Genomic DNA, 25,845 nt, shown 5'->3' on the forward strand with positions numbered 1-25,845 from the left:
GGTCTCTTCTAGTCCTATGATTCTACCTAGGGAGGTGGTGGAATCTCCGTGTGTAGAGGTTTTTAAGTCCTGGCTTGATACAACCCTGGCTGGGGTGATTTAGTTGGGATTGGTCCTGCTTTTAGCAGAGGGTTGGACTTGATGACCTCCGTGGGTCTTTTCCAACTGTAATCTTCTATGGTTCTGTTAAAATAGGGTCAGGATGAAAGCTGCAGAGTAAAACTTGCCTATTTTTTTCTGCTTTGAGTTTGCATGGCGCACAACTATCATAGTGTGCAGCATTTCAGAGCGATTCCTCCTGCATGCTTATGGCATGCCTATTTAAACTGAATCCAGCTGTTTCTCAGAGGCAAAAATAAGGACTTTCACGCCAAAGAAAGACCATTGATGTTTACAGAGAACAAATCTGGGTCTGTGGAAATATTCACTTATTTTGCTTGCAGAAAGATTAGTTACATCACCTAGAACTTACATGGCATTTGGTCATTTTTTATCAATATCTGATGTTGTTTTGTTCCATAGTAACAGGAGCAGCAAAATTTTTACAAATTGATGGAAAGTAGTGTGTCTCTTATGAATTCACGTTTCATCTAGCAGGCTGTTCATGCAGACAGGAAAAATAACAGGGAAAGCTGAACAAGCCAGGGAACAAATCAAACAATAGGATGTAAAGGGTGAGAAAATGAATCTGGGGGAAAACAGGGAGTAATAGCTCAATGACTAACCATACATACAGTTCAAGAACTATGCACAGGGCAAAGCACTGTAATGCACTGGTAATGTGTGTATGTATCGTTGCTGTTTGTTGGATGGAATCAGAACTGTCCAACGTCACGTCTTAGCCCCTATAATGCTCATGGAGACTTTTTTACATACCTCCAATAGTAGGAGCCTTGTATTTATTTTCTGTGGGAATCTTTTTGACTTTTGGCCTACACTGAGCCCCCTTTTTTATTCTTTTCTCTGCAATCATAAGGTCTAAAACCATTTTTAATTACACTGAAATGGTCTCATGGCTTAAGGTGCTCGGGCTTTAAGAAAAGCACTAACTGTCACAACATTTTTTATAAACTCATGACAGTTGGCCTGAGTCCCTGTAAGTTTGATTAGCACAGGGCATAGTCCTGGTTAGAATTGTTGGGAAACATTGGTGCAAGTGAAATGGGAATGGCGAGTAGGCATGAAAAACACAACCAAAATATCATGAATACTTTCATGACTTCTCATCTTTGTTTTCCTTTCAGCTCTAATACTGAATGAGAAGCCCTAGACATCCTGGGTTTGATATGCTGTACTAGAAAGATTAATCAGAAGAAGGTAAGTGAGGCAAAATGCAGGACAATGTAGCACTTTAGAGACTAACAAGATGGTTTATTAGATGATGAGCTTTCGTGGACCAGACCCACTTTCTCAGTGGGTCTGGCCCACAAAAGCTCATCATCTAATAAACCATCTTGTTAGTCTTTAAAGTGCTACATTGTCCTGCATTTTGCTTCAACTACCCCAGACTAACACGGCTACATTTCTATCAAGAAGGTAAGTCTGAGCATTTTTTTTTGAGGGATGGCAGTGGTGCTGTGGAGATAAATTTGTCAGATCAGGGCCTGAAATGCAGAGGAAATGTTGAGCACCTGCAATTCTCCTTGGCTCTGACACAGGATCAGACACAGGCCCTTTAACAATATTTGCTCAGCATGCTTTTAATCACTGTGCTGAGAGTTGCTAATATGAATACACTTGCCATATGCTTGGGTTTCTTTTCCTAAGCTAAATGAGTATTTATGCCTTTTCATGCAGTGCTCTGTATTCAACCTTCCAGCAGCATTTCCCTGTCTTGTTCTGATGGGTACAGAACATCTGATCTGTTCCTGTTCTTGGTCTCATTTCACTACTGCCTGGAAAGGCCGGGCATTTTGAAATTCCAGAATTGTTTGACTTATTTGGGACCTGATTAACAGGAATACATCTGGAGTTACATGAGAGGGGCCTGGATTTCTGGTGTGCTCACAGCCTGCTCCCTTCACACCACAGCCTCAGAAATAAAAACAAACAAATCTGAAATTAGTTTTTCCTCCCGGGCAAGACAAATTTAACTGCTGCCGTCAATGTGTCTGGCCAAGAGAGATCTGAAGCTATTGCCCCAACATGGGAGAATTGTAGGGGGTGTTACTTAACTAATGGTAGGCCTACAAAAAAGGAGCATCAAGGCTAGTGTCCCCTCTAAATTTTCCATGCATGTGTGGATTTTTTTCCACCCATGTGCAGAATAAATGTTATGCACACTGAGGCATGCATGAATGTGCACCACCAATAGAAACAAAACACCTAGCTGTGGGCGCTCTGCTAATCAGCTGGGTGGCATCTGAATCTCTCCTGAGCAGCCGTACAAGTGCCCAGCTTATAGGCAACACTGATTAGGGCTCTGCTGGGGAATTTCTCTGTGAAAATAGCACTAGATCCTGGGATCTAGTGGGAAGACAATGAAATCAAACCATTGCCTCTGGGCTGCAGCCCAGGAAAGCTGAACTGTAACGTGTGAGCAGCCTGGGAGCTGGATGAGTGCTCTGGAATCTGCCCTATTAAAAATAGGCAGAACTTGGGATGAGTCTTTGCAGAGGCCTGTGAGCTAGGAATGTTAAATATCGGTTAATCGAATAGTTGATTAACCCCATGAATTTTTATTGGTTACTTGACTATTCTATAGTCCCCGGCGGTGCGGCTGGCAGCCAGTGCACTCCAGCCCCACTCCCAAGTTGCTCCCTGCCATTCCACGCTGCTGCCTCTGTATCAGAGGCAGCAGTGCAGGGTGCCAGGCAGGAGCTGGTCCACGAGGGGAGCCAGTTTAAAAAACCAGCTCTCCTTGCGGACTGGCTGCCTGTCGCCTCATGCTGCTGTCTCTGATACACAGGCAGCAACGCAGGGTGGCAGCATCCCCTGTCCGGGGCTTCGGGAGGGCAGGACTCTGTGCTCCTAGACCCGGCATGAGCCCAGGACTGAGCCAGGCTGCTGGCCAGCCTGCTAAAACATTTACTGGCAAGGGGGGAGGAAATGCATGTAATCTATAGCATTAACCGATAAGCTTTTGCTTATCAGTTAATCGGTTAATCAACTACACTGTTGCATCCCTACTGTGAGCAGAATGTGCATCCTGCTGTAGGAGGAGATGGGCAGGTAGCCAAGCACTGAGGGAGACTTCAAGCCAGATGTTTAAAGTTCTGTAGACACTTGTAGCTGCACAGGCCTATGATGGGATTTTCAGAGTGACCTAGGTGTCTGACTTGCATTGTTTGCCATGTAAGTGCTTTTGAAAACCCCACTGGGCATCTATTGGCAACCAAAGGTGCCTAAATCCATTTAGAAACCTGGCTCTTTCCCTGTAAGAAAGGTAGATTCCAAGAATCAATAAAGTTCTCTTTCACAACCTGAGTGTTGTGTTTCCATGTGTAACCCACACATTCCTGGGGAGTTTCCAAACCCGCCTGGACACAGAGAACAGAACACACCCCTTACAAAAATCCCTCTTTCTGTTCCAAAACTGTTCTCTCTCTGGCGAGGTGCAGCTTGGGATTCAGTGAGGCCGTTAGCAAATCATTGCGGGGCCGGTCCGTTAAATGGCAGCTCTCTTGTGTTCTATGTAGTGTCAGGTGGTGTAAATTGGCATTGACTCACTGTCTTCAGTGGAGCAGTGCTGACTTACACCACTTGACTCGGGACTGAGCCCATAGTTTTTGATGACTGCTTTAAATCTTATTCTGGGAAATTCTCACTAACGTTTGGGCTCGATCTGTTTCCATCACGGGCTGATGAGAGGCAGGGAGGAGGTGCAGTAGGCCCAGAAGGACATCCTAGCCGGAAAATACCATGGCTGGGAGGGCAGTTGTTTTTGTAAAGGATCGCAAACACATTGTGGTCCAGTTTCCTCTAACAGTGGCTCTTAGTAATTTTTTTTTTAAATAACTTCCTGGCATCCAGGAGCTGTGGAGTAGTTCAACAGCTTAAAAAATGAATGTTGCATGGATCATCGGCATTTATTAGGTCATCCCAGCCCCCATGCCTTGGTCATGCCTTGACTCTGTGCTGTCATGCACAAGTACTTCCCTTGCAGCTTGATCCTGCACCATTGTCAATGTTTGTCTGAATTCATGGGAGGCTGAATCAAGCACCTACTCATTGGGATTCTGTCGAGAGAAAGTCGTTTTTTTCCTGGCTGTGCTCCTCTTTCTCAGCTAAGATAGCCGAGACCATAAAGGCCCGTGAAATAAGGCAGTTACCTAATTGTTGCATGAGCCCCAAAAGGTCTCCTGACAGGAAGCAGTGCATTAGGAATTGGTTTAGTTGCAGAAGTGACTGACTCCAAGTCCCATAATAGGTTGAATGTCTTCTAATGCACTCTTAGAAAAACACATCAACACGGATGTCAGGTGGCAGGCCTGGATGGCCTGAATGCTTTTGATTTGTCTGTTGAGAAGTGCAATTGTTAAGCACCCTTCAAACACCGAGTGGCTGTCGGGTAGATTGATTGCCTCATATAGTGAAGTCAGGAATTCCTTCTCCATCTAATTGTCACTCACTCAGGGCGTGTCTACACAGCCCAGTTATTTTGAAATAACTGACATTATTTTGAATGAACAATGCGAGCTTCTACACAGCAATTTAGTTATTTCAAAATAAATTTGAAATAACGAGTGACTTATTCCGACTTCCTCATTCCATGAGGAAGAACACCTATTCCAAAATAGCTATTTCGAAATAGCTGTATTGTGGATGCTCAACTGCTGCTATTTCAAAATAGCTCCTCTCCAGAGCCATTCAAACTAATTACTCCCTAGTGCCCACAGGGGCTCTAAACTGAGGTAGCATGTCCACATAAGTAAGGGGAGCCTGCCTCGGCCTAATTTTGAGGCTTCCCTGTAATGTAGATGTGCTATTTTGAAATAAGCTGTTTTGGAGTATTTCTTCTGGATTAGCTTATTTCGAAATAAGTGTGCAGCATAAATGTACCTCACAGAAATGTGGTCCAAGTGTTTTTTCTAGAAGTCCTTAAAGTAATTCTTCCACTCTACTCTGCACTGCTTAGGCCATAGCTGGAGTATTATGTTCAGTTGTGGGTGCCACATTACAGGAAAGATGTGGAAAAATTGGAGGGGAGGGGAGTCCAGAGGAGAGCAACAAAAATGTTTAAAGGTGCAGGGGACTGGACTTGATGTTCTCTCAAGGTTCCTTCCATTTCTATTCTTGTATGATTCGCATCTCAGGCTTAGCTTGGAGTAAATATCTTCCAGGAAACTAGGGCTCCGTTTTCTAACCTGGGCAAGCCCATAGGAGAGCCCATGCTATAACAACATGCTATATTGTTTCTATAGGCTTTTTCAAGCCTGAACGGAAGATTTTGATTATGGACCCAAACGCCTTCTAAATGTGAGGGGGTTTGAATCTGATGCTATAGATCAGCTCTGGATCCAAACTGTTTCAAATTTCAGAGTGCTGATTTAAGTATTATGAATCGTCAAATCCATGGTCTGCTTCTCAATTTGACATACTATAGGTACACGGTAGAGCAAGTGCTGGATGAATAGTATTTGCAGATAGCTCTGAAATTATTCCGTATAGGCCTGTGACTGTTTTCTGCAATTTGACAATTTCCTGAGGGTATGTCTACACTAGAAAGTTAGTTCGAACTAACGGACGTTAGTTCGAACTAACTTTCCTATGCGCTACACTAGCGCTCCGCTAGTTCGAATTTGAATCGAACTAGCGGAGCGCTTAGTTCGAACTAGGTAAACCTCATTTTACGAGGACTAACGCCTAGTTCGAACTAGCTAGTTCGAACTAAGGGCTGTGTAGCCCTTTAGTTCGAACTAGTGGGAGGCTAGCCCTCCCCAGGTTTCCCTGGTGGCCACTCTGGCCAACACCAGGGAAACTCTATGCCCCCCTCCCGGCCCCGGACCCCTTAAAGGGGCACGGGCTGGCTACGGTGCCCGTGCCAGGTGCAAGCCTGCCAGCACCCAGCTAGCAGACCCTGCACCTGGCACGGCACAGAGCCACCCACCCGATGCCCCCCAGCCCACCCCCTCTTGCCGGGACCAGGCTGGCGGCTCCCGGGAGCTTGCCCTGGACCGCAAGAGGCGGGCACCTTCCTGGGCTAGTGCGGACATCGTGGACCTCGTCCACGATCTCCGCACTAGGCACAGGAAAGTGGCCGTCTAGGGCAGGAGAGCTGCCAGCCTGGCCACCCAGGACCAGGTGTGCATGAAAATCAAGGGGGTCCACTGAGACCCCCGACACTGAGCCCTGAGCTTACAATGGCCGTACTGGGTCAGACCAAAGGTCCATCTAGCCCAGTAGCCTGTCTGCCAACAGCGGCCAACCCTAGGGACCCTGGAGGGGATGGACCGAAGACAATGACCAAGCCATTTGTCTCGTGCCATCCCTCTCCAGCCTTCCACAAACTTTGGGCAGGGACACCACTCCTACCCTCTGGCTAATAGGACTCCATGGACCCAACCTCCATGACTTGATCTCACTTCCCTTTAAACTCTGTTCTAGTTGTAACCTTCACAGCCTCCTGCAGCAAGGAGTTCCACAGGTTAACTATTTGCTTTGTGAAGAACAACAACTTTCTCTTACTAGTTTCAAGCCTGCTACCCATTCCTTTCCTTTGGTGTCCTCTAGTCCTTCTTTATGGGAACTCAGGAAGAACTTTTCTGAATGCACCCTCTCCACCCAACCCCTGCTTTTAGAGACCTCTATCCTGTCCCCCCTCCGTCTCCTCTTTTCTAAGCTGAACAGTCCCAGTCTCTGTAGCCTTTCTTCATCTGGGACCTGTTCCCAACCCCTGATCATGTTAGTTGCCCTCCCCTCTCCCAGCCTTTCTCTTCCCCTCTCCCACCTCCTTTTCCCAGTCTCCCCCAGTTTTTTTCAATAAAGACAGAGTCAATGTTGGAAGAAACGTTATCTTTATTTTGTACATCAATAAGAAGGGGGGCTAGGGAAGGGAAGTGGAAGGAGGTGAGGGAGGTATGGGGTACGAGCCCCCGATGGGGAGGACTGGGCTGGCTCTGCGGGCTTCTGGGGGTGGAAGCTCTCCTGCTGCCCCCCAATTACCCCCTCTCCCCAGATGGCAGCCTGCGGCAAGTGCAGCCGGGGTGATGGCCGAGTGGTGTGATGTGCTCAGTGTGGGCACTCAGGGCACTCCAAGCCAGAACTTCTTTGCAAGCGGGGCACCCCTGAGAACTGTGTGTCCGGGGTGGGGGTCGGGACCCTTTAAGCGCAGCCCTCGGCTAGCCTGAGACAGCATCTCCATGCTCTAAGTCCTCCTTTTATGCCCTGCCGGCACTGCTTCCGGCCAGCCTTAAGCCCTGTTCAGAGTCCACTCAATGTGGACTTACTAGTTCGAACTAGCAAAACGCTAGTTCGAACTAGTTTTTAGTTCTAGATGCGTTAGTTCGAACTAGCTTAGTTCGAATTAACTAATTCGAACTAAGTTAGTTCGAACTAGCGCTGTAGTGTAGACGTACCCTGGGAGAGCTTAACAATAGCCATCCAATGATTCACTTTTTTGGGGGCCGGGGATTAATTTTATTTGTGAAGATTTTCCCACTCTGTGACCAGAACTAGTGTTTGAACCCCTAAATGCTAACATGAATGGGAGAGCTGGCGTTCAGTTCTACTTGAAAACTGGGCCCGGGCCCTCAACTCAAACTCTGTGATTTGAAAACTCTGTCTTTGCGTTTGACGCACACGTCACTTCCAGGTTGGATACACTTGGTTCTCGAAGCCAGCTAACAATGTCTGCTGGGATCTGAAGTGGCCGTGGTACCGGTGATTCATCCTATCTCAACGCAGCCTCGGTCTGATGTTTTGCTCCTCCGCCTCCATCTGATTGCTAGGCTGTACTATTTCTTCACCTGAAGAAAGACTCTTGCACTTTCTGTATTGTGGCTCTTCCTAATCTAGTTGTAGGCCTATTGCCTGGAGTGGGAAAGACTTTCAATCACTTCTGGTGCAGCTTGGAAAAGAAGAGACTAAGCGAGGATATGATAGAGGTCTATAAAATCATGAGTGGTGTGGAGAAAGTGAATAAGGAAAAGTTATTTACTTGTTCCCATAATATAAGAATTAGGGGCCACCAAATGAAATTAACGGGCAGCAGTTTTAAAACAAATATAAAGAAGTTCTTCACATAGTGCACAGTCAACCTGTGGAACTCCTTGCCTGAGGAGGCTGTGAAGGACAGGACTATAACAGGGGTTAAAAGAGAACTAAATAAATTCATGGAGGTTAAGTCCATTAATGGCTATTAGCCAGGATGGGTAAAGAATGGTATTCCTAGCCTCTGTTTGTCAGAGGGTGGAGATGGATGGCAGGAAAGAGATGGCTTGATCATTACCTGTTCGGTTCACTCCCTCTGGGGTACCTGGCATTGGCCACTGTCAGTAGACAGGATACTAGGTTGGATGGACCTTTGGTCTGACCCAGTATGGCTGTTTTTACATTCTTATGTTCTTAGATTTCAAAAGAATTAAAGTCTCAAATCTCTTGTGAACCAACTAGATATGAGCTGATGGCAGCTTCCTTCTGTTAGCCTGGGAAAGAGAGAGGAAAGAGAAGATACTGGTCTGATTTTTTTCCACTCTTCTTCTAAGACAATCTGGGTTGTGTGTGCGGGATTTGTTTTAATGTTTATTTAGTTAAGGGATAACAATCTTACAATCTTATCAGGTTTATTTATAACAGGGGTAGAGGGGAGAGCCTGCGGTCCATACACAGTTCGTCAGGGTTAGCCACTGGCAGGCTGCCGGATGCTTTGTTTACTTGAGTATCCACAGCCATGGAGCCCCACAGCTCCAAGTGGCTGCGGTTCGCTGTTCCTGGCCAATGGGAGCTGTGGGAATTAGTGGCGTTAGTTCGAATTCACTTTGATAGGCGCTACACAGGCAAACTGCTAGTTCGAACTTAATTCGAACTAGCGGAGCACTTAATTCGAACTAGGTAAACCTCATTCTACGAGGACTAACGCCTGGTTCGAATTAAGTAGTTCGAATTAAGGGCTGTGTAGCCACTTAATTCGAACTAGTGGGAGGCTAGCCCTCCCCAGCTTTCCCTGGTGGCCACTCTGGGCACCACCAGGGAAACTCTTCTGCCCCCCCTCCCAGTCCCGGAGCCCTTAAAGGGGCACGGTCTGGCTACGGTGCCCATGCCAGGTGCAAGCCTGCCAGCACCCAGCCAGCAGACCCTGCACCTGGCATGGCATGAACCAGCTACCCGCTGCCACCCAGCCCTCCGCCTCTTCCTGGGACCAGGCTGGCGGCTCCCGGGAGCCTGCCCAGGTCCGCAAGAGGCGGGCGCCCACCAGGTCTAGTGCGGAGATCGTGGACCTCATCCACGACCTCTGCACTAGGCACAGGAAAGTGGCCGTCTAGGGCAGGATAGCTGCCAGCATGGCCACCCAGGAGCAGGTTTGCATGAAAATCAGGGTGGTCTAGTGAGACCCCCGACCTTGAGCCCTGAGCTTACAATGGCTGTACTGGGTCAGACCAAAGGTCCATCTAGCCCAGTAGCCTGTCTGCCAACAGCGGCCAACACTAGGTACCCTGGAGGGGATGGACCGAAGACAATGACCAAGCCATTTGTCTTGTGCCATCCCTCTCCAGCCTTCCACAAACAGAGGTCAGGGACACCATTTCTACCCTCTGGCTAATAGCACTCCATGGACCCAACCTCCATGACTTTATCTAACTTCTCTTTAAACTCTGTTCTAGTTCTAGCCTTCACAGCCTCCTGCAGCAAGGAGTTCCACAGGTTGACTATTTGCTTTGTGAAGAAGAACTTTCTGTTATTAGTCTGAAGCATGCTACCCATTTATTTCATTTGGTGTCCTCTAGTCCTTCTATTATGGGAACTAATGAAGAACTTTTCTTTATGCACCCTCTCCACACCATTCGTGCTTCTATAGACCTCTATCATATCCCCCCTCGGTCTCCTCTTTTCTAAGCTGAGAAGTCCCAGTCTCTTTAGCCTCTCTTCATATGGGACCTGTTCCAAACCCCTGATCATTTTAGTTGTCCTCCCCTCTCCCATCCTCTCTCTTTCCCTCTCCCACCTCCTTTTCCCAGTCTCCCTGAGTTTTGTTCAATAAAGAGAGTTTCTATTTTTGAACACACGTGTCCTTTATTTTGTACATCAGGAAGGGGGGCTAGGGAGGGGTAAGTGGAAGGAGGTGAGGGAGGAATGGGGTACAAGCCCCCGATGGGGAGGACTGGGGTGGCTCTGTGGGCTCCTCGGGGAGGAAGCTCTCCTGCAGCCCCCCGATTGACCCCCCCTCGGATGGCAGCCTGTGGCAAGTGCAGCTGGGCTGATGGCCGAGTCCTGTGATATGCCGAGTGTGGGCATTCAGGGCACTCCACACCAGGACTGCTTTGCCGTCCCTCATCAAGTTAGACAAGCGAGCGGGGAACCCCTGAGAACTGTCTGTCCGGGGTGGGGGTCGGGTCCCTTTAAGCACAGCCCTCGGCTATCCTGAGACAGCAGCTCCACGCTCTAAGTCCTCATCTGATGCCCTGCCGGCACTGCTTCCAGCCATCCTTAACCTCAGTTCAGGGTCCACTCAATGTAGACATGCTAGTTCGAATTAGCAAAATGCTAATTCAAACTAGTTTTTAGGTCTAGATGCACTAATTTGAATTAGCTTAGTTCGAATTAACTAATTCGAATTAAGTTAGTTCAAATTAGCGCTGTAGTGTAGACATACCCTGGCAGTGTGAACAGAAGCCTATCACATGCAGCGAATGACAAAGCCGGGTGAGAAGGTGATTTTTCTAGTTGTTTAATGATGCTGCTTTGCCATGGGGAGACGGCGGAGCGTCAGAGAGCCAATACCTCTTAGTCAAATAAACACAGCCCAACTAGCATGAGGTTGTCTACCCTCAGAGTAGATCGGGGTTTGTCTCCACAGAAAGAGCAACGCATTTCATTGGTGTTTCATGCTCCCCTTTTATAGTATCCGTCTCTTTCCTAAGTGCCAAATGGTGGCACTGCTGCCCTCCACGAGTCTTGCTATTGATCTAGGACCAGGACCTGGCCGGTGTCCATTAAAATTTCCCAACCATTGTTTCGCTCTGTCCAAATGAACACACGGCATGGCTGCTGGAGCATTTCCTTTGACCACTTTGGCTTCCTTGCAGAGATGGGGCACGAGGATCTGTTTCTGGCTTTGCAACCCTCCGCAAGTTATTTCTCTGCATGTTTATTTTTAATTGCATCCTTCGTCTAGTCTATATAGAGTGTAAGCTCTTTGGGGCAGGGACGGTCTCTTCATGGGTGAGTGTGTGCTGATCACAATGGGTCCCCAATCTTGTCTGAGGCTTTACTGTAGTACAAATATTGAATCATCCCATTTCCCCTGGGACATGATAGTAATCTGTCTTCTGTCCTCTGAACTTTTAGGTACAGCTACATTGGTATAAGAAGCAAATGTAAACTGTTTCAAATTCAATAATCACCATCACTCCAAGATTGCCAAGCCCTTTTCAAAGGAGGTGAGTACCATTATCCCAGTTACACAAGTGGGGAAACTGAGGCACGGAGAGGGAAATTGACTGATAGACTCATGGACTTTAAGGTCAGAAGGGACCATTATGATCATCTAGTCTGACCCCCTGCACAATGCAGGCCACAGAATCTCACCCACCCCCTCCTAGAATAATCCTCTCACCTATATCTCAGATATTGAAGCCTTCAAATAGTTTGAAGACCCCAAGATGCAGAGAATCCTCCAGCTGTGATCTACACCCCATACTACAGAGGAAGGCAAAAAACCTCCAGGGCCTCTGCCAATCTATCCTGGAGGAAAATTCCTTCCCGACCCCAAATATGGCGATCAACTAAACCCTGAGCATATGGGCAAGACTCACCAGCCAGACACCCAGAAAGTTCTCTATAGTAACTCCTATCATCCCTCCATTGACCTATTTACCACTGATAATGAATGGTCAATTAGTTACCAAGATCATGTTATCTCATCAAACCATCCCCTTCATAAACTCTTCTAGTTTAATCTTGAAGCCAGATAGATCTTTTGCCCCCACTACTTCCCTTGGAAGGCCGTTCCAGAACCTCACTCCTCTAATGGTTAGAAACCTTCATCTAATCTCAAGTCTAAACTTCCTACTAGCCAGCTTATATCCATTTGTTCTTGTGTCCACACTGGTATTAAGCTTAAATAATTATTCTCCCTCCCTGGTATTTATCCCTCTAATATATTTAAACAGTGCAAACATGTCCCCCCTCAGCCTTCTTTTGGTTAAGGTAAAGAAGCCAAGCTCCTTGAGTCTCCATTCATAAGACAGGTTTTCCATTCCTCGGATCATCCTAGTAGCCCTTCTTTGTACCTGTACCAGTTAGAATTCATCCTCCTTAAACATGGGAGACCAGAACTGCACACAGTATTCCAAATGAGGTCTCACCAATGCCTTGTATAATGGCACTAACACCTCCTTATCCCTACTGGAAATACCTCACCTAATACATCCCAAGACCGTATTAGCCTTTTTCACGGCCGTGTCACAATGGCGGCTCATAGTCATCCTATAATCAGCCAGGACTCTGAGGTCCTTCTCCTCCTCCGTTACTTCCAACTCATGTGTCCCCAGCTTATAACTAAAATTCTTGTTATTAATCCCTAAATGCATAACCTTACACTTCTCACTATTAAATTTCATCCTATTGCTATCACTCCAATTTACAAGGTCATCCAGATCTTCCTGTATGATATCCCGATCCTTTTCTGAATTGGCAATATCTCCCAACTTTGTGTCATCCGCAAATTTTATCAGAACACTTCCACTTTTGGTGCCAAGGTCAGCAATAAAAGGATTAAATAAAATTGGCCCCAAAACTGATCCCTTTCAGTATGACCTGCTGTAGTCTTCCCTTTAACCAGTTGCTTATCCACCTCTCAACTTTCATATTAATCCCTATCTTTTCCAATTTAACCAATAATTCCCCATGTGGTACTGTATCAAATGCCTTACTAAAGTTGAGGTAGATTAGATCCACTGCATTTCCTTTATCTAAAAAATCTGTTACTTTCTCAAAAAAGGAGATCAGGTTGATTTGGCACGATCTACCTTTTGTAAAACCATGTTGTAATTTGTCCCAATTGCCATTAGCCTCAATGTCTCTAACTACTTTCTCCTTCAAAATTTTTTCCAAGATCTTGCATACTACAGATGTCAAACTAACAGGCCTATAGTTACCCGGGTTGCTTTTTTTCCCCTTTCTTAAAAATAGGAACTATATTAGCAATTCTCCAGTCAAATGGTACAACCCTTGAGTTTAGAGATTTATTAAAAAATTTTGCTAATGGACTTGCAATTTCATGTGCCAGTTCCTTTAATATTCTTGGATGAAGATTATCTGGGCCCCCCAATTTACTCCCATTAAGCTGTTCAAGTTTGGCTTTTACCTCAGATATGGTAATATCTACCGCCATATCCTTAGTCCCATTTGTTATGTTACCATTATCCCTAAGCTCTTCATTAGCCTCATTAAAGACTGAAGCAAAGTATTTGTTTAGATATTGGGCCATTCCTAGATTATCCTTAACCTCCACTCCATCCTTAGTAATTAGTGGTCCTACTTCTTCTTTTTTTATTTTTTTCCTATTTATATGGCTATAAAACATTTTACTATTGGTTTTAATCCCCTTTACAAGGTCCAACTCTACCTGACTTTTAGCCTCTCTCACTTTGTCCCTACATGCTCTGACCTCAATAAGGTAGCTTTCTTTACTGATCCCTCCCATCTTCCACTCCTTATATGCTTTCTGCTTTTTCTTAATCACCTCTCTGAGAAGCTTGCTCATTCAAGTTGGTCTAACACACCTGCCTATAATTTTTTCCCTTTTCTTGGGATACATGCTTCTGACAGCTTCTGCAACTTTAACTTAAAATAATCCCAGGCCTCCTCCACCTCAAGATCCATAATTTCTTTAGTCCAATCAACCTCCCTAACTAATTTCCTTAATTTATTAAAGTTAGCCCTTTTGAAATCAAAAACCCTAGTCTCTGATTTATTTTTGTTTATCCTTCCATTTAATTTGAACTGAATTAGTTCATGATCACTCGAGCCAATGTTGTCTCCTACAACCATTTCATCTATGAGATCCTCGCTACTCACCAAAACCAAATCTAAAATAGCATCCCCCCTTGTCCAAAGTCAACCAGCATGTCACAAAGGGTGCATCTACACTGCACCATAATTTTGAGATAGCTAGTGTTGTTTTGAAACAACAATGCGAGTGTCTACACAGCCATTCCGTTATTTCAAAATAATTTCGAAATAATGGATGGCTTATTCCGAAATCTGTAAAGCTCATTCTACTAGGAATAACGCCTATTCTGAAATAGCACGTCTAGATTAGAGAAGCCTGCCTCAGACTAATTTTGAGGCTTCCCTGCAGGGTAGACGTGCTATTTTGAAACAAGCTATTTTGGAATAACTATTCTGGAATAGCTTATTTCAAAATAAGCATGCAGTGTAGACGTACCCTCGCAGAGCTGGGGATAGAAACCATGGCTCTGAGTGCCAGCCCAGTGTTGTAGGAACCAGGCCACACTGCCTCCTGCAAAGCAGTAGCTTTCATTCTAGCAGTGGAAATGAAACATGAGTTATTCCCAAAGAACAGCAGGGCACATAGGTTTTTATTTTAATTGTTTATTGATAAGGAAAGTTTGTGTGATGCTCTTGGCCAGGGTTGTAACTGATGACATAATGGGTAACATGTTGGTTTCCATCTGCCAGAGTTTGTTCTAGCAGGGATTTTTTCCTAGACTGGTCAAAGCAATGAATCCTGCCTGGGTCATCCAAGACACAGAGAGATAAATGAGTGAGGGTTTAATGCCAGGGCGATTCCTGGTTACATATTCCTGGGGTGATCTTCAAATCCGTGCATCAGACATTGACATTTCGTGGTATAGGATGGGGCTTGATGGTCAGAGCAACTGAGGAGCATTCCATACAGAACTCCCATTGGTGCAATTGATAGGACTTTATAGTCTGTAGCGGAGAATTGCTCTGTTCAATGTTGTATTAAAGCAGCAACCTGACATTCACACTAATCCTTCACACTCTAGGACAGCTCAGTTTACACTGAGTAGATGAAAAGGTGGGTAAAGAGAAGGGAGCTCAGGTTCCTTCCAAGAAAACAGGGCCGTCGTTACAATTTATGGGGCCCTATGCGAGTTATCTAAAGCTGCCTGCTCCTGCGTGGATTCTGCCAGGTCTTGGGGCTTCCCTTGCATCCCCCCATGGCTTCCCTCGACTCCCACTCATGTGCAACTTCTGCTGGGGCTCTGCTTCCCTCTGCCCTCCCTCCAGCATGGCTCCTACCAGGGCTCAGGGCTTCCTTTGTCCTACCCCTCCCGTGTCTTACCACCCATACAAGCTGGCTGATAGGAGCACATGAGCGGGGGGAGGAAGGTGACAGGGCCGTGCTGCTAGTGACTGAGAGCAGCCGGGGGGAGTGCAGAACCAGTGGGCAGCAGACAGGGAAGTCCGTAGGTACATGATCACACACTGTTGCATAGGACCACTCAAAAATGTGGTGCCCCATGCAGCCGTGTACTTGGTGTCTTTTGTTGCAGGGCTGTCCTTAGTCATACCAGGGGGGAATTCAATGCGGATGACTTTGCTAATACTCAACTCACCAACAGCTGAGAGCAGCAGACCAGTTAGTTAAGACTGCACAAAGCACTAGGGTCACAATGGACTCATTATTGTTCCTGGTTGATTGTTCACCCTTTCCACTTAGAGCAGACCAAGTGAGCAGGATGTTGTAGGCATGTAGTTCTCTTTGGAATACCTGCTGGGGCTAAATTTTGTTTTCTTTTCATCTCCACATTTCACCAGAATGTAGCAAGGATAGATTTTGTGTGTGGTTTGCACGTGTGTTGAAAACCAGAATATTGCAACTCCCTATGATGGAAGAATAGAAAGTCAATATTCTGTTGCAAAACTCAGCTGATCATTAAGTGAGGGAAGCAGGACCAATGACACAAACAGGAAGAAAGTGTGATTAGGGAGGTAAACAGAGGAGGCCAGTGAATATAAATGTTGAGTTCTGTTAGCAGCCTGCAGAGAGAGTGTCTGGAAGACTTATTGCTCCATGCAGAGATGGGTGACAAAGGATTTGCTGCACAGGGCATCCGGAGGGTGTAGGAATGGAAACTGACGTGATCCCCCGAATCCAAATCACAGCACTGGCAGGACCTGGGGGGCAACATGGGTGAAGCTGCATTTCATCCCGTCATACAAGCAGAAGCAGGAGAGGCAAAAGTTAGCATCTGGCTAGTTACATGGAGAAAAGGTAACTGCAAGGATGAAGGTCAGTGTCAGATTATTTCAGGAAAGGAACTGTTTGAGAGCAGAGACACTTTGTTTTGCGTTCTTTTCTGTACAATGCCTGCACTTTGTACATGGGATTATGGGCTCCAGTAAGGCAACAATATGTCCTGTCAACTCTACCACCTGTGTGGCGTCGAGTAACTCTTACGTGAATCAGGGGAACCCAAACAACACAATTTATTGGGGGCAGTTTTCCGGGTGAACTTTTAAAAATGTTGTTGGGATAAAAATAACAAATGTGTTGATAAATATTTACACTTCTTGCTACTGAACCCTAGCATGCCTTAATTCATAATATATACAGCGTAATGGCATGTACCGTGGGCTGCTTTATGTGGGATGCAAGTGAATAAATCCAGCCACACAGCTGAAAGCACCTTAATTCCATTATCAAAATTCCGTATGTACATTTGTCGGAAGCTTACCAAACTTCTGCTGTGTGAGTATCCCTGAGGCAGCCTCAGGTTTAGCGTTCAGATCAATTCCTCAATCTCAAGAGATTAGCAAAACTAACATGGATGATATTTTTGCATATAGTTCAACTATAATTCTTTCTTAAGTAGCTAAATCTCTCTCTCTGAGGTTCAAGATTATTTTATTTGCAAGGATTTCTCTCTTGACATCTTTAAAAAGAATATTTTGGTCAAAGCCTTGCTCAGGTACATCTGTTTGCAATTTACATCTTTTATATTAAGTTTTAAAAACATTTCTGATTAACCAGGTTATATGATCTCTACGTTTTATGGGGCTGGTTTCAAGTTAGAAGTTTTGACTATCCAGACATCTGTGTAAAGCAGATTGTTCCAATGTAATTATCTGCTTGTGTGTCCATCACACAGGAAATAAAACAAAAGATATGTAAACAGAAGAAATAACTTTTCCATTTCCATACAATCCACAGCAATAAAACTTAACTTGTGTTCTGTAGTGTACATCCAGAAGCGTCCATAACAGTTGGGCAGCGGAGAATATCATCTGTAAATGAACATGACTATGTTTTCAGGATCACTTTTTCCATTCCAACCGACCTAAACTTTTTCTCATCCAGGAAACCCTTGTTGTGCCAAAAAGAATACACTGAGCTGATAGTGTGCAAACAGTATGAAGTTTTTAAAGGGGGAACAGTAAATATTTCTGGGACTTGTTTGTCTGTTTGTTCCTGGTCATAGGAAGAACCCTTCAGATAATAATAAAGCTTCTCTATATCAAAACAAAAGGCAAATGGTTTTTAGCAAGCTATTCTAGTTTTACAAAAATGTATTCAGGTCCACAGATCTAGCAGTGAGTCCAGCTTTATCACTAAAACTGGATTTAACTTAGAATATTGAAATATTTCCATGATTTAAGAGTTATTACAGATTGAACCTCCCTGGTCTGGCACCCTCAGGACCTGACTGGCTCGGATCAGGGAATTTGCCAGACCAGGGGAGGTCAATGCACTTTTCTTCCTTGGCCCTGCTGCCATGTGGGGATCTGCTTTTGCCCTGTGGTTTTGCACCTGGGGGGAGGGGCTCTGTGTTCCCCCAGCTACACCTGCTGCTTCTAGGGCTCCACATTCTGCCTGAAATCTCAGCTACTGCCATGGACTCTCTCTAGCAGCCCTGCTGCCACCCAGGGCTCCACTCTTTTGACCCCCTAGTCTAGCAATGCTCTTGGCACCACAGGGTCACTTTGATGATGCCGGGCCAGGAAAGTTGCCAGACCAGCGAAGTCCGGATTACGAAGTTTCTACCTGCAATGGTTTCTCCTGTGTAGCCCTGAGTCACTGGAGATTTTGTTTCGGAAGAGAAGTTAGGTAAAACCGTGAGAGATCAAAGGGGGACTGTAGTTTGAATTGTATAAAACAGATTTCTGTTGAGCACCCTGAACCACTCTTTCAGGGCCTGATCCAAAGACTGTTGAATGAACTTTCAATCAGACCCGGAGCTGACAAGCTGCTACAGACCTACTGAACTCTTGAGTGAAGACTCTTTGAGCAGCTTCCTCAGATAATAGAATTAAAACTTTTGAAAGGGACCCAATAGTTATATAAACATAGGACTATGACCGTGTTTGCAATAAAACTTCCACTGACCTTCTATAAGCTCTGGATTCTCAGGTAGGCAGGCCCAATGTTGAATTTTTGGTCACCACCATTTGCTCAAGTGAGAAGAACCCTACTATATGACATTCTTCCAGAACATGTCATTTCTTTTGGCCACTGACCAAAAAGCCGGACATTATATTGGAATCCAATTAACATTGTTTCATTGCTTGTACCTTATTATGTTGGATGCAAGCTAGATAACCATGATTAATAAATCTGGAGTTCTTTTGCTCATCTAAACTATAGCATGCCTGCAAGTTTTATGAGCAAAGTTGTGCAACAAAGTGAGATTGCACATGTGGACTTAATTTACAAGAAATAACTAGGTTTTTCCAGACGGTGTGCCAAACATCCAGCTATTTTAAATCAACCAGTTGTTTTGGCTTCCTATACTTTTAGCAATGTTTAAGATAGCATGAGTTCTCAGTGCTCTGCCTCAAAACCCTATTCCTGACAATTAGTTATATAAGTGGTATTGTTTCTGTACCCTGATTAGATTACTTATGTAACTAACCAATGCAACCCAAACACTGATTGTTACCATACAAAAATAATCTTGCACCATAACTTCATGATTCACCTTCCTTTCCCCCCCCCCCCAAATCCCCCTTCTGTTCTGTAATGTGATTTGTCCTTTTCATGTGTGTTCATTTTTTTAAATTGTATCCTTTGGTATATATGACTATTTGACTATTTTCTTCCACTATTTGATCTGAGGAAGTGGGTCTGGCCCACGAAAGCTCATCATCTAATAAACCATCTTGTTAGTCTTTAAAGTGCTACATAGTCCTGTATTTTGTTTCATAACTTCATAAGTAATTTATAAAAGGCACCTAGTTTAGTTCCACTGAATGCAATATTTACACCCTGAGAATTTAAAATTGTGAATAATTTTGCCTGTTAAATATATTTGAGTGTCCTGACTGTCATCTAGGATTCTCCAAACAGGGAATGAAGCCCAGGTAGGAGATGACCTTACCTTGTTATCTCACTGTGGATGGAACAAGTATTTTGCACCAACCATTGCTTGTGAGGCGTATTTGGGGTTAGATACAGATGGAGTTCAGGGTCATAAACTTCTTAAGGTGTTTATACATAAGAACATAAGAACGGCCGTACTGGGTCAGACCAAAGGTCCTTCTAGCCCAGTATCCTGTCTGCCGACAGTGGCCAGCACCAGGTGCCCCAGAGAGGGTGGACCAAAGACAATGATCAAGCGATTTGTCTCCTGCCATCTCTCTCCAGCCTCTGACAATCAGAGGCCAAGGACACCATTTTATCCCCTGGCTAATAACCTTTTATGGACCTAACCTCCATGAAATTATCTAGCTTCTCTTTAAACTCTATTATAGTCCTAGCCTTCACAGCCTTCTCTGGCAAGGAGTTCCACAGGTTGACTACATGCTGTGTGAAGAAGAACTTTCTTTTATTAGTTTTAAACCTGCTACCCATTAATTTCATTTGGTGTCCTCTAGTTCTTCTATTTAGGGAACTAATAAATAACTTTTCTTTATCGGCCCTCTCCACATCACTCATGATTTTATAGACCTCTATCATATCCCCCCTCAGTCTCCTCTTTTCTAAGCTGAAAAGTCCCAGTTGCTTTAACCTCTCCTCATATGGGACCCGTTCCAAACCCCTAATCATTTTAGTTGCCCTTTTCTGAACTCTTTCCAAGGCCAAAATATCTTTTTTGAGGTGAGGAGACCACATCTGTACACAGTATTCAAGATGTGGGCGTACCATAGTTTTATATAGTTTGTCATAGCCAAATTAGCCCCCATCAGACTGTATGTATAGTTGGGGTTATTTTTATTAATCTGGGAACTGATGGGCAGGGATGCCTCTAAGGTCCCAGCACAGATCTTCACTTCAACAAAGGATGGGCAGAGCCTTTAATCACTGGAGCAGTTGTAGATTTTCGTCATCTCCTCTGAATGGTTTTCTGCCACAGACCAGTACCATCTGTGTATTATCCAGGTGGAATTTTAGCCAACTGGTTTTCATCCAGGTCCTTGTTCTTGCCAGATATTTCTGGGGAGTCTGGCACTACAGACTGGAGTATCATCAACATACTGATGTGACATCAAAGTCTGGATCATGTGAAGATCTACTGATAGCAATGGAACCCTGTTGCCCAACTAAACAGGCAAAAGCCTACCATTTAAAGCTGAAAAAGCCCAGACTGACACTTATTTGTACAAAGTCATTGACATCTGTGCCAAAATTCTCTGCAAGATTAATCATTTTGTTTCTATTAATCATGTAGCTATTGTCCAAGACTGAGATCTTTTGAGATAAGACAAATGATTTGCCTTTGTAAAATTCTTCATGTTGCACTTTCACAGCTACATTTAATTTGGTAAAAGCTACACACAGATCGACTGTCTGAAAGATTGTTCACCATAACACTACAGTGCACATCACTGCCAAAGCACAAAATCATGCCAAGGAAAGGGCAAAGGGAACCAGCCTTTCCCTTACTCATTAAATTTCAAATTATTATTGAAACCACAACTGTTAGTAGAAAATGGAGACCAAAAAAAATCACTGTTTTCTCTGTTATCCCTAGTATAAAATGGCTGGGTGCCAGCTGATACATTTGGGAAACGTGGTCACAACAGCTGTATTAACAGTATAAATCAGCATAGCTCTAGGGAAGTAACTGTGAACATGCTAATATACAAGAGCTGAGATGTGTCCTATTATTCACATTCCACGTTAAGAAGCTTTCCTGCTTCGGAGTTTGTGTCTCGGTACTGTCCTCTCCCTTGCGGGGTACACAGGGAAAAAGTTTAAATAAACTTAAATGCACATGGTGCCGCTTGCAACAAAATGTGTTCGTCATTGTTCATACAGGTGAGTGCCATGTACCTGTTTCATTTCGCTATTTCATAGTCACATCAAGGGCTTTGTGCAACAGTCAGCTGAGCAAACATCTTTGTTGCAGGTAACTGCTTACTGCTATAAAATGATGTCCCTTCATTCAAGTCAACACAGCTTCCCCCTTTTACTCCATAATAATACTTTTGTCTGACTTTCATTACATTTTTAGCCAAAGAACACACACGTTTGCCTCTATAAAATGATAATAGATGTTAGTGGCATTACATCCAGGATAAATTTGTTCCATATTTTGTATAATTTTTTTAAAGCCAAATTTACTGGCATCTTTTTATTTTAGCCCGGCCCTCTATATTTATGTTAATTACTGTGGTTCAGTTTTCTTTCAAAATAAGTATATGTGGCTGCTGCCAAGAAAACAAAATCTTCTCCTGATATAAAGCATCAAACTACTATCCTGCCTTTTTTTAGTTTTCCAAAACATTTTCCAAAACATTTTCTTTGTGCTTCAATGTATTTAAACCTGGGATGAGCGTGGTACATAGTGTTTGCTAGGCTTTAGTGCAGCATTCAGCACAGAAGGGAAATGTTAACTTCTTCAGTGTGTGTATAGAATCTTAGAGTACGTCTACACAGCAGGGCTAAAGTCGAATTAAGCTACGCAACTTCAGCTACATCAATTGCATAGCTGAAGTCAAAATTCAGCTTTTGGCGCTGTCTACACAACAGGAAGCCAAAGGAAGAATACTCTTCCTTTGACTTCCCTTACTTCTCATGAACTGAGAGTTACCATGAGTTGGAGTAAGAAGTCCTCCAGCTTGACATTATTTCAAAATAAAGGCTTGTGTAGATGTGCACTACGTTTTTTCAGAATGTAAGTTATTCCAAAATAACACTGCTGTGTAGATGCACCCTTAGATTTGGGGGACTCAACTTTCAAGGCTCTCCCCAAATGTACTCAAAATATTTAAGTGCCAATCCTTGTATATAAGTCTGGCTCTCATTTGAATGGGTGGGTATTCTGTACAGTCGTGCTTAGGGGCCCAGTCATGGACAAAGAGTGCTACTGTGTTGTGTGCTGTACAAGCACAGAACAAAAAGACAGTCCCTGAACTTGAAGAGCCTGGTGAGTGCTCACCTTTATTACAGCCTATTTGCATGTAAAACGCTGCTTGGGGGATTGTATTTAGCCTTCATAATAGGAGGAGTTGCACGGTATGTAAGAGAGCAGTATGGCTACTCAGAGCTCTAGTATGAAATTGGAAAAAAGCCTGTTGAGTCCTTAGGTTAAGACTAGATTTGAGAGTAACCAGGGTGATGTCATGGTGGACACCTGCTACAGACCATTTGACTGAGAGGATGAGGATGATGAGGCTTTCTTCAGGTAACGAACAGGTTTCGAGATCACAGTCCCTGGTTCTCATGAGGGACTTCAATCATCCTGACATCTGCTGGGAGAGCAATACAGCAGCGCACAGACCATTCAGAAAGTTTTTGGAGAGTGCCGGTGGCAATTTCCTGGTGCAAGTGCTGGAGGAACCAACCAGGGTGACTGACAGAAATCTGTGCAGGTAACACTTGAGATGGTCAAGATCAGAATCCTGACAAAAGGAAGAAACGGGAGTGGAAGAATATTGACCCTGAACTTCAGAAAAGCAGATTTTGATTCTCTTGGGGACCAGACGGGTAGGATCCTCTGGGAGGGCAGTATGAGGGGGGAAGGAGTTCAGGAAAGGTAGTTGTGAAGAAGCCTTTTTGAGGGCTCAGGAACAAACCCAACCCAATGTGCAGAAAGAATAGCAAATATGGTAGGTGACCACTTTGGCTTAATAGAGAAATCTTTAGTGAACTTACACCCAAAAAGGAAGCTTACAAGAAATAGAAACTTGGACGGATGACAAAGGAGAAGTATAAAACTATTGCTTAAGCATGCAGGAGTGAAATCAGGAAGGCAAAAGTTCAACTGTAGTTGCAGTAGTAAAGGATGTGAAGGATAACAAGAAAGGTTTCCACAGATAAGTTAGCAACAAGAAGAAGGTGATGGAAAGTGTGGGTCCCCCTGAAATGGGAAGTCAACCTAATGACAGATAATGTGGAAAAAACTGAAGTACTCGATGTTTTTTTCCCTTTTGTCTTCACAGACAAGGTCAGCTCCCAGACAGCTGCACAGGGCAGCACAGTATGGGGAGGAAGTGAGCAGCCCTCAGTGGTGAAAGAGCAGGTTAGGATCTGTTTAGAAAAGCAGGACATACAGAAGTCCATTGGGCCAGATCTAATGCATTTGAAGGTGCTGAGAGAGTTGGCTGATGTGATTGCAGAATGATTGGCCAGTGTCTTTGAAAACTTGTGGTGATTGGGGGAGATCCTAGACAACTAGGAGAAAGCAAAATATAGTGCCCATCTTTTTTTTAAAAGAGGTAAAAGGAGACTCCAGAGAATTAGAGATCAGTCAGCCTCACCTCAGTCTCTGGAGGAATCATAGAGTAAATCCTCAAGGAATCCTTTTAGAAACAACTGGAGGAGAGGAAGGTGATCAGGAACAATCAGCATGGATTCACCAAGGGCAAGTCATGCCTGGCCAACCTAATTGCCTTCTATGATAAGATAACTGGCTCTTTGGACATGGGAAAAGTAATGGAAATGAAATACCTTGACTTTAGTAAAGCTTTTTAATACTGTCTCCCACAGAATTCTCACCAGCAAGTTAAAGATGTGTGGCTTGGATGAATGGACTATATGGTGAATAGGAAGCTGGCTACATCATTCAGCTCAAAGGATTGTAATCAATGGCTCCATTTCTAGTTGGCAATTGGTATCAAGTGAAGTGCCCCAGGAGTCAGTCCTTGGGTTTTGTTAAACCTTTTCATGAATGATCTTCTAAATGATGGGTTGGATTGCACCTTCAGTAAGTTTGCAGATGACACTAAGCTGAGGTGAGAGATAGAATATTAGGTACGGAAGAGACCTCAGCAGGCCCAACCCCAACTAAATCATTCCAGCCAGGGCTTTGTCAAGCATGGCCTTTGAAAACCTCTAGGGATGGAGATTCCACCACCTCCCTAGGCAGCTCATTCCAGTGCTTCACCACCCTCCTAGTAAAATAGTTTTTGCTAATAACCAACCTAGACCTCCCACACTGCAACTTGAGGCCATTGTTCCTTGTTCTGCTATCCGCCAACCCTGAGAATAGCCTGGCTCCATCCTCTTTGGAATCCTCTTTCAGGTAGTTGAAGGCTGCTATCAAATCCTCCCTTGTTCTTCTCTTCTGTAGACTAAACAAGCCCAAATCCCTCAGCCTCTCTTCCTAAGTCATGAGTCCTAGGCCCTTAATTACTTTTTTTGCCCTTCCTGGCACTCTCTCCATTTTGTCTACATCCTTTCTGTAGCCATGTTTCCCATATCCTGGGACCTATGTCTTGCAGAAGAAAGAATCTTCCACACCAGACACAAACAGAAACATTATTTCCAAAGAAAAAGAACATGGGCCAAAGTTTTCTCCCCCTCCCCCAAACCAAATGATGCCTAGGAAGCCAATACCAGTTCAGCAATCTGCTGCAGTAAGCTCCAGCATGTCCTCGACTAGAGCTAGACCAGCCATTTGGGTGCCCAGCCTGCTGTCCTTAAACTCTTCCTGATTGCCACAACAGTTTTGCTTCAGGTCAGTACTACAGGGTATAAGATAAATAACCATTGTTTGGGGTCCTAAGGGCACAATCTGGTGTATGTTTTAGTAATAATAATGTATGTAATGGCACCTTATAGAGATGTTTAAAAAGGCTCAGTCTACAGAGTACTGAGGCAAGCTCTCTGGGGTAGGGCCCATCTCTTTGTTATGTGCATAATGGAGCTCTGGCCTATGAATGGGGCTGCTAGGGGCCTTCAAACAGAAATAATAAATAGTAATTGACACTTATGCAGAATTGCTTATATAAATGTGTGGGTTCATGGCATTGTACATAATATGAATCAGTTTGAACTATCATCTGGATTTATGTAATCCTCATGCTGCTCCAGAATAGCCAGCATGCCACACTGGGGTGCCAGACTAACCAAAGGAAAAGCTATGTAGCACTTTAAAGACTAACAAAATGGTTTAATAGGTGATGAGCTTTCATGGGCTATTAAACCACCACAAAAGCTCATCACCTATTAAACCATCTTGTAAGTCTTTAAAGTGCTACATAGTTTTTCCTTTTGTTTCAGCGAGATCAGACTAACACAGTTACCTCTATTACTAGACTAACCAAAGGCTGTTTTAAGTCTGGTCCATCTGGCTGTGGCCTTCACAGAGTGTGGTTAGATATTGTCTGCCCGTCCAACCCATTCGTTAGATGTGAGGCTCCATCAATCTTTTATGTGTCTTTTGTGCAGTGCACAGTGTGGGTGCTATAAAATAGTAATACAATACTTCAAAGGATTAAGAAACTCTGCATGAGTAGTATTTAATTTATTGCAAAACTAGGGGGATAAAGTGCCCAGAATCCCAGCGAGATAGATGATGAAGCAATGGG

General features: G+C 44.3%; 1 long non-coding RNA gene across 2 annotated transcripts; it reads left to right on the plus strand.

The window, feature by feature from the left end:
* The first annotated feature begins 1,135 nt into the window (after positions 1-1,135).
* Positions 1,136-24,840, plus strand: LOC142818855 (uncharacterized). 2 transcript variants are annotated; one of them, XR_012896532.1, is made up of 4 exons: positions 1,136-1,317; positions 11,446-11,537; positions 16,201-16,384; positions 24,023-24,840. It is a non-coding gene; the product is annotated as an uncharacterized LOC142818855 (long non-coding RNA). The 2 variants fall into 2 exon arrangements; XR_012896531.1 differs by lacking the exon at positions 24,023-24,840 and having other exon boundaries at positions 16,201-19,080.
* Positions 24,841-25,845: the final 1,005 nt, after the last annotated feature.

Source organism: Pelodiscus sinensis, chromosome 18, assembly GCF_049634645.1.
Source record: "Pelodiscus sinensis isolate JC-2024 chromosome 18, ASM4963464v1, whole genome shotgun sequence".
Classification (NCBI taxonomy): domain Eukaryota; kingdom Metazoa; phylum Chordata; order Testudines; family Trionychidae; genus Pelodiscus; species Pelodiscus sinensis.